General features: G+C 31.4%; 1 long non-coding RNA gene across 1 annotated transcript in view; it reads left to right on the forward strand.

The window, feature by feature from the left end:
- Nucleotides 1-605, forward strand: part of LOC116588216 — a 38,122-nt gene extending 37,517 nt beyond the window's left edge. The window contains exon 3 of the long non-coding RNA XR_004284847.1: nt 567-605. This is a non-coding gene — a long non-coding RNA (uncharacterized LOC116588216). The remainder of the gene's footprint in view (nt 1-566) is intronic.
- Nucleotides 606-12,264: the final 11,659 nt, after the last annotated feature.

Below are 12,264 nucleotides of genomic sequence, written 5' to 3' on the forward strand. Positions count from 1 at the left end.
ATGAAAATTAAATATGCAGATTTAAGATTGTCAAAACAGTTCATTAGGTTCAATCTTGTCATTTTAGGATTTACATTTAAAACTATCCCTGCTGTTAACTAACAGTGTGCAATGAAAATTGGGCTCATTTTATTAAATTTAACATTACATACATATTTTTCTCTACCTGCTATTTTTTTAAAAGATTTTATTTATTTATTTGACAGAGATGACAAGTAGGCAGAGAGGCAGGCAGAGAGAGGAAGGGAAGCAGGCTCCCTGCTGAGCAGAGACCCCCCAATGTGGGGCTCCATCTCAGGACCCTGGGATCATGACCTGAGCTGAAGGCAGTGACTTTAATCCACTGAGCCACCCAGGCGCCCTGCTATTTTTTTGATATAAATATATTTAAGGAATTATACTTTTATGGCAGAATTTTATCAAAAAGCCCACAGGTAATTGTTTCATCACTTCTGTATTTTAAAAAGGGCCACTGTGTCAATAAGGGACATATTTATTTTTTAACATAAATTTAAAACTTTCTGAAATTGGCAATATTGTAATAATTCCTATCACTTAATTTTTAGATGCTCAAGAAAATGAAGTTATGAACACCTTCTGAGATCATAGAAAGCTGGATATAACTAAAATTTAGCCATTACCTTTTCTTCTTAGTTGAAAATAGTAAAAGACCGTGATGACTAACGCTGAAAAACTGGACTGCATCTTTTTCAGGGTAGTAGTGGGAATGAGATACATTGAAAAAAGTTTAACTGTTCTCTATTTTCTGTTTCTTGACAAATTGAAATATTAAGAAAACAGTCTATAAATTAAAAACATGAAATATGATAGCATCATTAATTAGGTTTTAAAGAATCAAGAATAAGTCCTCAAAATTATTAGATAGATAGGTAGATGATAGATAGATATACAGACTGAGAGATACATAACTACACAGAACTTCCAAAACAAACTAGATGTATTCATAAAATATCATCCTACAAATGGTTTGATGTTATGGGCAAATGTCCAGGTCCACTCTTCCTGCCATAGGTTTATATATTTTTGAGCCATTTCCAGTCATTGGCATCTGTGTGCAATGGGAAAGAACATGATCTCTGAAGTAAGAAAAGGAATTTTTAAATTTAATTTATTTTTATTTTTTAAAGATTTTATTTATTTATTCGACAGAAAGAGAGAGAGCTCAAGCAGAGGAAGTGTCAGGCAGAAGGAAAGGGGAAAAACAGGCTACTCACCCAGCAAGGATCCAAAGCAGGGCTAAACCCCAGGACTCTGAGATCATGACCTGAGCTAAAGGTGACACTTAAGAGACTGAGCCACCGAGGCACCCTGAAAAGAGATTTTAGTTTTAAATTTACTATTTATTAGCAGTTTCACATCAGGCAATTTAGAGAAACAGCCTCAGTTGCTCAGACTGTCAAAAATGGGAATAATAATACATATTCACAAAGTTATTATGAGAATTAAATTAAGTCATACACGGAATTAGAGTGACAGGCAGTACTAAGTATTCAATCAATACATATTTTCCTCTTTTTACTTCCAAGACTCAAAAAGAAGTATGCTTACCTAGGTCCAGTTATGGACTGACCTGGGAATAATTTAGCTGAAACTCAATGGATTTTCCCAAATTAACTGGATTTGGTTGCTTTTTTGTCTCCAAAAGGATACATAATCTATCTTCAAAAATGGGACTTGACACTTTGTCTATTCACACTCATTATAACTTAACCCAAAGCATTGTATAATGTAAGAATTAGTCCTATTTCTATTTCATCTCTAGCTGATAAAGTCAGTGAATATAAAGGTTATGGAAAAATGACCCTGGTTTGGCTACAGTCTTCATTTGTTCCAGTATATAGTTTTGGTGGCTTTTATGATACTTTGCCTTTGAATGTTGACCACAAACAAAATGTTGCAGCCATAGTAAAAATTGATGTTTGAGATTTACTTATTATGCTTAGTGTACTATGATTATCACTGAATAAATTTAATCTTAAGGAGACGTTAAAACTAATTTGGGTAGTCATTTTGCAATTTAGCTCCTCTCATCTTGACAAGTTTACCTCAGATTCTAAACAAAAGAAGTTACTGCAAACAGGTTCAATTTCTGTTGCCGACTTATGTATCTTAGCATCATGATTGTGCCTATGACACTACCAAAAGCAAATAAGAAAAATTTGTTTTAAAAAGCTTATATTAAAAAAAAATATTTTAAGCAAGACAAATACATATAAACTAACGTTATCTTATAATACCTTTCAGACAGCCTGTTTTGTAGTATATTTGGAAGTTGATATGAACTTACTGTTTGGTCTAAAAGATGGGAGATTTGAATTTTTTTTAAAGAAATTTGATTTATAAGAAAGACAAATGCAATGGCTAGTTTGCTTTGACTTATCAAACTGAGTTTATTCTTGTTTTCATAACATCAACTCAATAGTTTAGTGTACTTTAAACTAAAACTTACCAATATATGCAATATAGTGATAAATCCATAGCTTATTAATAAAATTTATATACATTCTCTTTGAATACTTCCCCCATATTTGTTAATTTTTCAGTTACTGATCTGAGACACAGACATTGCTTTATATTTTATTAAATGCAAACTTACATTTGAAAATTATTCTGCCCTCTTTCAACAAATGTATTCCATTGAGATTCTAGAATTATCAGGATGTTGTCAGCACACCATGTTTTGTAATCAGAATAAACATTTAACTGAGTCCTCAGCATTAACAGACTTCACTTTGTTATTAGTTTTTCAATAGCATAGAATGGAAACTCAGATAACAAAAGGACATATTTTATTTGTGATTAAATTTATCACTGACATAAAACAAAAATTTTGTATCGCTTCTTATATGAATTGTGCTATTTTTGATGGAAGTTTTATGTATTTGGTAAAATGAAGTCAAGTGATAATATTTTGTTAAGTAATATCTAATTCATTTTGAGATATTGTGGTATTTTCTCCCAAGGATAACTTTAGGGGGCACTGTGCTGCCAGTAGAGAGCTCTCCTTGGACAAGTTCAGATCTTGTTTTCTTTCTTTGCATATGAAAATATCTAGCAAGTTTTTCAAAGAAATTGTGTCAAAAGTATTAAACTTTTTTAAATTTATGTTTTCCACTAGGACACTGTGTGGAAGGACAATTTTGAAAGTTGCTTTTTACAAAAAAGAGTTGTTTTTACAAAAAAAGAGTTGTATTTCAGTACTAACTTGGAGCTGAAAGTTCTCTCCCGTTTGTTTTGGAGGTAGGAAACAAACCATCCAACAAACAACAAACACAGGAAAAAGCAAAAAGGCATCTCCTGAGAGCAAAAGGTGTATGGTAAGAATTTTTACAATAATACTTCATGGTAGAGTAACTGAAAAAAAGAATTCACGGCAGTTGCCTATAATAAACGAACAGCAACCCGCCAGAACCAACGAAGTTTTAGGAATCCTATGTAAACTGTAGTTAACAGGAAGGCCAGCAAAAAAAGGGGAAACAACAGTGACAACAACAGACATGAAAGGATACCAACACATATACACACACACTTGGTGTGTCCAATGGCTTAGCCCTGTAAACCTTTCCCCCGCCTCCACTCTCACTCCATCAATCATCTCTGACATCTGTATTATATTCTGATTCCAAAGTAGTTCTTTTGTCATCAGAAGAGATCAAAGCAAAAGCTTCTATAGAAACAATGCAGTGTGTTAATGGAGACCCCTCATCTTTGCTTGCATCTTTCCGATTGTCCAATTGTATTAAGTTAAATCAATTGCTTCTCATAGAGCTACCTGGAGGCTTTTTGCAGTCTACTTCCAAATCATACCATAGTAGCTACAATAACTATATATATGGAGGTTATGAATTTTTTCTTTTATATACTTTAGAGCCAATTAAATGTCTTTCCTTCATATTAGAAATGTAAAATTAACATCTCTTCTTACCTTTTTAACTGATATGTGAAGGTAATGCTTATGACACGTGTAGATTTCAGAGTAATGAGGCAGAGTTGATTGATTCAAAAGAGAAAATGTCTTTTTTGCATATGCCTTAATTCTCCAGAGAATACATGCTTAGATATGAAGGACATGTGTAAAGGAAAGCAAATAGTTTAGAAGATCACTAATGTTGAAACGGGGATATTAAAGAACAAAGAACAGTGAAGTATTTTCTTAAATGTTGATTTTTAAGAAACAGATGAACATTTGTGCTACTGGAATAAAAAAGACTTTAGTATATGTAATTGATTCGTTCAGAAGAGACTATGAGAAAATACAGAGTATGAGCAGACAAGTAATAAGCATTTAACAAATATTTTGTTGTCATATATGTGTATGACACATATATTTTACATATAAGCTAAAGCAAATATCCAGCAATGTTGTTAAGAGAAAAAAACTGAAACTATCTAAAAAATGTTGTGGGTTTTTCCTCTGCTAGATAATAGGAAGTGCAAATAAAGATTGAAGTTAGTTCTTGATTATTTCTTTAAAGAGTAAAAAGCTTATGTTAAATGACTAACTTTACTTAAAAAGCTATTTAACTTTAAGCCTGAATTTGCAGAATCCTTGGTGTTTCAAGTGAATTACTTCCTTTTTTTCAGTTCTATATTAATGTAATTATTGAGAAAATTATTTGCTATCATGATATTTAAGAATATATGAAGATCTCAAGATGCATTGTTTTTGAATGTCAAAGGTATCCAGAATTTCAGAATACTTTTTCTCTAGCTGTATCTCCAAGCATTCCAATTCTCCAAGAGCTTAAATCAATGGAGAGAATTAAGAAGAGTAGAAGAAAGAATATTAGATAATCCCAGATTTTATATCTTTATTAGTGTTCATTGGAAGAATTTTAGGAGATTAGCAACAGGCTAAGTGGATTTCTTACTCCCTTCTGTGAAGTTTAATAATGTTCTTTATCTCCTGTTTATGGCTTTGAAGAAGTTCAACAATGTTTATAAAGGAATTTCTTGAAACTCTTAGCCACTTCCTTCCCGTATAGGTATGTAATTCATGGAAAATCCCGTAACATGTCTCTTTCTTGGAATTTCTTGCTTAAAATAAAGTTGTGGTTAGGTACATATAATGTCTGTTGCCATATGGATTTTGTGATACTTAGTGGAAATTATTAATATTTTAAAATCATAACGATTATTTTAATATTAATTAATTAATATAACAAATTAATATAAATAATAATGATAGTTTTAATTCTGCTTTTCACTTTCTGTAGTAAATTTCTGATAATGCCTGGCACTTTTAGTTGTTAACACTATCAAGGAGTGTCTGTATCACAAAGTATACACACACACACACACACACACACAGACATACACACACACACAAAATATATATATATAATATAATATATATTATATAATATATATTCTAGGAAATAGTTTTATTTCATAGAAGATACTATATTACATCATCTTTTTTTAATATTTACTTGAGAGTCCAGATTTTAAATGTACTCTTTTTTCCCTCCATATTAAGGTTTAATTAAAAAAAAATCTAGAGAACTTAAGTGTTTTGTAAGACTTGATTATTTTTTTAAATGTTTACAGTGTAAACAATATTTTTATCTGTTTATTAGGATCTGGTCTTTACTTGCTTAGATCTGTTTATTTAGATTTGTTATTTTTCAAAAACTAGATTCTCTTTTGATAATCATACATTAAATTACTAGAAAAAATAGAACTGTCATATGCTAATATGTACATATGTATAAATATATAGCTCAATGAGAGGAAATGTATGAAATAGTTTAATTTACTATTTTGCACTCCTGGTAAGAAAAATATTTAAAATCAATTATGTATTTAAAAGAACATAGGAAATCTATAAAACTTACTTAAATAGATAACTGAAAATATTTTCCTCATCTATATTTATTAAGAGTAATCCCAAAAATCTACTTAGATTTATTGCAATCCAGAAACATTTTAAGAGTGAAGAATAATGGTATTTGTGGATATGGAAGGATATTTTTATGTCTTCCTACTAAGAATATCTGTAGAAAAGTCCTTTTTGGACTAAATTTTGTCAGCTTTTATTCATTTTTCTTGAGCTGTTTGTACAAAAGTAACGAAATAACAACCAAATTGTCTTCAGGAAAAGTGCATTTGCCTTTTTCTAATACCCTGATTTGTAGTCCTTATTTGTGTCATCTAAGGTCTTCCTATTTAGGTGTGCTCTGGAACCAAAGCATCAGTCTTCTGGGATCTTGCTGGAAATACAGATCATTAGGCCTAGCTGTGGACCTACTGAATCAGAATCTTCATTTTAACAAGATCCCTAGGTAATCCCCGTGCCTCAGCTTTTTAGAAGCACTAGTAGAAAGTAGCAAAGCCTTGAAGTAATATTTAAAAGTAATAACCAGAAAAGACCAAGATAGAATTAAGGAAACCAGTAAACTTTAACAATTTTCCCCCGCTTGGATCATCTGGTTCTGTTTATGGGCAATTTCATTATTTCAGTAAATATACTCAGTTTTCTCCTGTGTTCTCTTCATTTATCTCCAGATAAACTCATTTTTCATCTCCTGTTACAATCAAATTATAATGAATAAATATCAAATTTTCAGGAAGAAATCATTAAACATTTTTTAGGGTGTTTAAAAAAGGAAATGCCACCCTTTTAACTTCGAGGCACAAAATACGTAATGGCTGCTTAGTTGATGGCTTCTTTAAAGAGCGCTAATGGAGTCACCTTCTTCTAGCAATGCTTGTCTGACACAGCCACCCAGAGCGTGCAAGTTGAGTATCTCATCTGAGTGTTTCCGGTTTCTTAATTGAGCTATAATCATATGCATGCTGTGTTTCATAGGAGAGAAAACCGTGACTTTTTTATGGTTTGTGCTAGAGCATTGGGAAATTAGAATTCATCATAAAAACTAACCAGGAATTTTTTTAAAGGCCGAGTTATTTTACTTTTATAAAATAAAAGCTAATCATGAGGAAATGGGAACTTTTTAAAATCTTTTTTTCCCCACCATAATATATAAGAAGAAATATATGAATAAACCACACATAGCGCCTAGAATTTGTATTTTGTATATTATCTATTTTTTCTCAAGAGCTGTGAATAACTCCTCTGGTATGTTATATGTAATATTGAGTATATTATTATAAGTATGAGATGATAATTATATTGAAACAATGAGTATAAGAATACATTTCCAAATGTTTTTTTATATTCTTACTTTAACTCCATATTTGCAAATATTCAAATATTTTTCAAATAATAATACTTTATTATTTATGGCCTTTGTCTTTAACATGTAATATTTATTTTAAAACTGGCATTAGCAAAATTTTTTTAAAGGATTAGATCATAAATATTTTAGTTTTTGCAAGCCATACCATCTCTGTCTCAACTACTCAACTCTGTCCTTACAGCAGGAAAGGAGACATGGCCAATACAAACATCAACAGACATAACTGTGTTCAAATAAAACTTTATTTACAAAAACAAGAAGCAAGTTACATTTGGTCCATGGCCTTAGTTGATCCCCTTTCTATTTGTATTTACAACTAAGGATTTTAAAATAAAGTAAATAATCTTTTTTAAAAAATCCTCATTAGTACCTTTCTGGAAAATACAAGTTTATAATAAACTAAACACGTGTATATTTTCCCAACATTTTGGAAAAAAACATTCATTTTGCCTGTTTTCTCCAGACTGGCACCTAAAACTAGATAATTCCCAACCCTCCTATAATTTCAGCTGTGCAGCTTAGACTTCAAAGTCTCATGAGTTAAAATAATGTAATATTTACAACCTTTCATTCCATGGGCAATTTCATTTTATTTGGTTCAAATGGAAGGAGATTTAACTGGCAGGTTGTTGGACTTGGCATGTACTCCTATGCCAACTAGTTATATTAAAAAAATGATATATAAGATAGAGGCTTTTTATATATCTCTGGACTAGTACTTTAGTCAATTTAGTACTTCCGAGCAATTTATAAAATATTAACTATTTTTGCCCTGTCAGACTTGTTTTCCTTGTATATATATTAGACATTTGTTGAATATAATCTATATTATATATTACAAAGTTTCTGTTGTGAATATTGGCATATTTAATGGAGTTCACATTCTCTAGGATTTACCAAAAATTTTTTTAACATTTTAACAAGTTTTATTTCATTTCAGAAATATTATTCAGTTACTTGGGAACAAAGGATGTGTCCAAGTGTAAATTGTATTTTTGAGTTATAATAATAACAATTAATAATAATAATAATAAGTGACTTGTTTGGCTTAACTTCAAGTTTTAAATACATTATAATTAGTAGGTAACTTTTTTGAAGAGGGGCAAAGGCTATTGATATGAATGCATTCTTTTTATATTATTTTCCATACAGACTGATATGAATTAAATCTGGAATTTATTGGAAATGTACATTTTAATCTATCATTTATATGGTCATTTCTATTAGAGGCAGTATTCTGTATAACTAGTGGACTCTAAGATGGTAATGAATAAAAATGTTCTTGTTCTCCAGATCTGCTGCAGATACTGAGATACATAACAAAAAATTACTGCTAAGGCATATTGTCTTCCACAAATACAGATAAAAGGGGAAATGCTGCCACAGTTAGTTATATTGAATTAATCCACTTAAATCTCCTACATTTCAAAAGAATGTCTATGTATTTAGAAAGCCTTTAACGACATTTCTGGCTTCCTTGGGGCTCCTAAAGAGCTATGTGGTAGAAATAAAAAGCTCTTTACCACAGGGATCCCTACAATTAAGAAAAGCAGAGATTGTAGAAGTTTGCTAGTTTTGAAATATTAGCTTGCCTCCTACTTAAATCCAAACAAAAGCACACTATGGCTCTGGGTCAGCCCAATACAGACAAATCCAGAACTCTGATTTGCCCCATACAAGGAACTATAATGGAGTGGAAACAGCAGCTACTTAATATATGAGTTAAAATTACCCGTGACTGAAGTGAGCACATCAATCAAAAGTTTTGGCATGTACTGAGCCAGACAAACCAGTGTGGTGAGTTTAAGGGCAGGAAAAGCTTCTGTTCTGTATTCAACAGTTTTCAAATCACCATGACATCCCTTTGCATACACCACCCGACTTCCAGCAGGTGGATTTTTGAGGCATTGTGCTTTGAACACAAAGATAGATCAACTAGGAGCATTTGAGATAGTTTCCTGTTTTGTGTTCTGACAACTAGGGTTGCATAAAGCCTTCCAGATTCTTAGCATTTTTTAGATGTTAGGGAACAAATAAATATAGATCATTGAGAACAGAAAATTCAACAATTAGAGTTGGAATAGAAACATCTGTAGATTCTGATTTGGGTTTTGAGTAAAAATTGTATATCCATTTGAACCATCTTGACATAACTACAATTTGTTAGTTTAAGTGATTTCATTCAGAGTCCTGTTGTATCTAGTTGTCTTTACCAATTTCAATTAATTTCTAAATATTTTGAAAGCTGAAATAGAGCTTTCCTTAATAATTATATGCCTCAATAGGAATTTTGTACAAGCATGTCTAAGAGGAAAGTATAGTACATGGATATTGTAGAATACTTTCCATCTCTCACCCATGAGTTCAGTTATTAATTTTAGAATGAACTCTGCCCACAGATCTATATTACTGCTTCTCACTAAATCTCTGAAAAGAAACTATGGAAAACCTAAGAGCAGAATTTGTTTCAATAAGAATATGGATGTGCAAAACTATGGTTAGATAATTTTACCTGCTTTCTAATTAATTTTTTTTCACTATTGCATTGTATAAGCAAGTAAGGAACTCTGTTTTCTTCAGTACTATACCGACTGGTAATTTTATGAACTAATCACTTAAAACAACTTGGTTCTAAGTTAATATTAAGACTATTAGAGAAAACATTACAATATTAAAATATTGTAACTACAGAGTAAGAAAACAGACTTGTGTCTAACTACAAAGCAAACAAGATAAAAATCTGGTATACACAAATATATATGCTAAAATGTTTTAATTACAAGGTCCTAAAGTAACTGAATTAGTGAATGAATTGTCAGAAGTGCTGTGTAGTTCAATAAAAGTATCAGATAAATTAATTACTTATTTCAATATTTGTGAATGGATTCTGGATAGAAGAAAGTATATAAGAAAAAAAAAAAAACTTTTGTCTGATAATTTTACCCACTGATTTGACCAGTTAAGATGGCTATGAAATTAACATTTGATTTCAGATATCAATGGTTTAGGCCTCCAATAATAGTTTCCTCTGGTAGCATGCCTTTTTTTCCTGTCCTCCAGTTAGTGCATGTTATAATAATTGAAATACTCATGTTCCTAAGTGGGGCAGGATTTGTAGAAATTCTTTTAATGAGAGAGAGACAGAAGAAGTATTTAGAGAGATACTTGAAGTGTATTTAGTTCTTTTTACTATGTTGTATTTAGTTGTGACCATTCTATCATACCACTTCATATATGGAATGATAGAATATGCCTAAAATTGTAAATATCTCCTGCAGCATAAGGCAAAGTTCATAAAGTAGTATAATAGTTTCTTTATTTTCAACAGTGTTTTTTCTAATATGAATTTTATGATTTCACTTAAGCACATGCAAAAGTCACAATTAGAAAACATATTAAACTTGTGGCAGTGCTAACTGGTACACTGTGAAAAGAATTTAACATTATCTAATAAAACTGAACATTTGTGAACCTTACAGCATAGCAGTAAACTTGTGAGAAAATATTCAGGAGGACTTTGGCACATATGCACCAGGATACGGTACAAAAATATTCATATTCCTATGGGCTGTTACAGCAAAAACACTGATAACAAGGTAGATTTCCACTAGGAGGAGAAAGTATTAATGCATCATGATATATTTACAAAATGGAATATTATCTAATAGTGAAAATGAACCACAATGACAAGTATGAATAAAACTTGGGAACATATGATTGTTTTTTAAAAAAAGTGAGTTCAAGGAGTCACTATTTAGTAAAATAAAACTAAACAACATATTACTTAGTGAGAAAACTGAAAAGGGAACATAAAGGAACTTTAGACACAAATTATCAGAATGCTGGTGACAATATAGGTTAGGAACACACCAACAGATATGTTTTTAGTAATTTTCCGGTTGTCCAGTTAAATAAATAAGTAAAATAAAATATATCCTGGCAAAGGACAACCAATAATAGTGGTTAAGAACCAAAAATTATGGTCAACCAATTCTGTGCACTTTATACCCTCAGTAAGAAAAAAATAGTAATGACCGTATATCTTAGTAAGCTTGGACAGCTGCAACAAAATATCGCAGACTCAGTGGCTTAACAAACATTTATTTTCTCAAAATCCTGAAGGCTTGCAGTCTGTGATTAAGGTGTCAGCAAATTTCGTTCTGGCGAGGGCTCTTTTCCTGGCTTGTAGAATGCTGCCTTCTTGTTGTGTCCTCACACAGAGTTTTCTCTAATGTTTCTTTCTCTTCTTAGAAGGACCTCAAAACTGTCAGATTAGTACCCCCCCACACACACCTATGATCTCATTTAGCCTTAATTACTTCCCTAAAGGCTCTGTCTCTAATTCAGTAACTTTGAGGTTTAGGGCTGCAACAGATGAATTTGGGGGAGATAATATTCAATTCGTAACACTACAAAAAGTGCTATTTAAATTTAAATGTCCATATTTAATACTAAATATAAACATTTATAACAAAATAAAATATTTTACATAATTAGAAATTCTTTCTAAAATGAAAAAAAATCAGTAACATCTATCCCAATTTCTAAGGATATTGCCCAGCATGAAGGAAGAATGAAGACATGGGAATTAATTAAGTAATTAATTAATTCAATTAATTACTGTATTTGAGGGATGCATACCTTCAGATAGGAAAAAATAATCCTCCTTTAATGATAGTTTCAATTAAAACTGAGCCTTATAAAAAAGAATATAAGAACCTGGGACGCCTGGGTGGCTCAGTTGGTTAAGTGTCTGCCTTTGGCTCAGGTCATGATCCCAGGATCCTGGGATCAAGTCCTGCATCAGGCTCCTTGCACCACTGGAGTTGCTGCCTGCTGCTCCCCCTGTTTGTGCTCTATCTGATGAAAAAAAGAAGGAAGGAAGGGAGGGAGATTGAGAGAGAGAAAGAAAGAACCTCACACTGAAGTGAAATATATGAGAATTGCACTAATATATTTTAGATTCATTACTGAATTTGTTTTCCTTGTTAACTAATTTGTGGGAAATGGTTGAATGATACTATAAGTTCTCTTGTTCAAT

The sequence above is a fragment of the Mustela erminea genome, chromosome 4 (assembly GCF_009829155.1).
Source record: "Mustela erminea isolate mMusErm1 chromosome 4, mMusErm1.Pri, whole genome shotgun sequence".
In the NCBI taxonomy this organism is placed as follows: Eukaryota; Metazoa; Chordata; class Mammalia; order Carnivora; family Mustelidae; genus Mustela; species Mustela erminea.